At 37.3% G+C, this 1,466-nt stretch overlaps 1 long non-coding RNA gene across 1 annotated transcript; it reads left to right on the forward strand.

Annotated features, from left to right (window-relative positions):
- Window positions 1-391: 391 nt before the first annotated feature.
- LOC311428638 lies at window positions 392-1,245 on the forward strand. Its single transcript, XR_014687802.1, has 3 exons — window positions 392-423; window positions 580-650; window positions 1,182-1,245. It is a non-coding gene; the product is annotated as an uncharacterized lncRNA (long non-coding RNA).
- The last annotated feature ends 221 nt before the right edge of the window (window positions 1,246-1,466 follow it).

The raw sequence follows: 1,466 nt of genomic DNA on the forward strand, positions 1-1,466 counted from the left end.
AATGATTTCATTTTTAAATGAGGTCAATACTATCATCTTCTTATTTAGGAATAGGACAACATTTCCGTTTTGGCAGTCAAGAAGACGCACACGAGTTCTTGCGCTATACTGTTGATGCTATGCAGGAAGCGTGCTTGAACGGAAGCACCGAGTAAGCATAAACAAGTTCACTTTCATACATTCTCTAGCACCTTCTAGTCCTTTATTTACTCTCAGAAATGATCTCTAGCACCTTTTAGTGCCTTATTTACTATCAGCAACGCAAGTCTACATCATCCTTGGTTTTCATCAAACTCTTTGAAGAGTTAACTCTGTGCCTTAAATCTTCTGAGGTCTGATTATAATTTATTTCCAGATTGGACAGATCTTCTCAAGCTACCACCATCATTCATCAAATATTTGGAGGATTTCTAAGATCGAGAGGTACTTGAAAAAATATTCCTGTCCTTAGAACTGATCTGTGTCTTTTGTCGGTAGTAAAGCAGTCTGTAGTTTGTCTAAAGTAGTATCTGTCAACAACTTGAATTTGGACAGTTAGTCTCCTTCACATAATGTTAAGCATTTATATTTTGCTTCCAGTGAAGTGCTTGAATTGCAAAGCAGTTTCAGATACGTATGAGGCATTTCTTGATATCACTTTGGATATAAAGGTAAGATGTTTTCTAAATATAATTCATGATGTTTAAGTACATGCATAACTTTCTAAATTAAACTTGTTTAACTTAAAAAACCAAACCACATATAATGTTAAAACATAAGAGCTTGGTGGTGCTAAGGAAGTGGATTGGACTTTCTCCTTCCGTGGAACCCATGTAAATAGTCTCCACATTTGTATTGGGTTTAAGGGGAAAGAATTCTCTTTCTGCAAAAATTATAATGCTGTCATACTTCTTTGTTGTTCTACCTCAATATACATCTAATTGTTAGACTGATGAATTTGTCCCCAGTATTGATGACAAAGCACACTGTAGATGCTGTGTAGGCAACTGGGAAAGTATTTGTTCCAAAGTCAAATGCCTTCCAGGTGAGGTCAATGCTGAGCATGCTCTTTCTGCCTCCTTCTTCACAGTGCTCCTAGTAGATCGCTTGAGTATGTTAGTAAGATTCTCTTATAAACTACTAGTATGTGTCTGGAATTTTGAATTACGGTGACTTTGCGCTCTTCTTTCTCGCTGCTCTAGGCGGTTTCGTCTGTTAGCAGAGCTCTGGAACTCTTTGTGAAACCTGAAGAGCTGGATGGAGAGAATTGCTATAAATGTAGCGAGTAAGATTTTGACGACTTAGGTCTTAATCCTAGATGTCAGTTTTCTATGTTGCATGACTCTGTTGGACTACCTCTAAACTTTGGATCTACTTACAAGTTTTGTGGAAGTTTATAAAAGACTTGGATTTTTGTTTCTTTGGAGGGGGGAAGTCTTGTTCATAGGCATTCCCTATGGGTTTGCAATTCTCTGGCTTGTATTTTG

This window comes from Aythya ferina (assembly GCF_964211825.1).
Source record: "Aythya ferina genome assembly, contig: HAP1_SCAFFOLD_104, whole genome shotgun sequence".
Classification (NCBI taxonomy): Eukaryota; Metazoa; Chordata; class Aves; order Anseriformes; family Anatidae; genus Aythya; species Aythya ferina.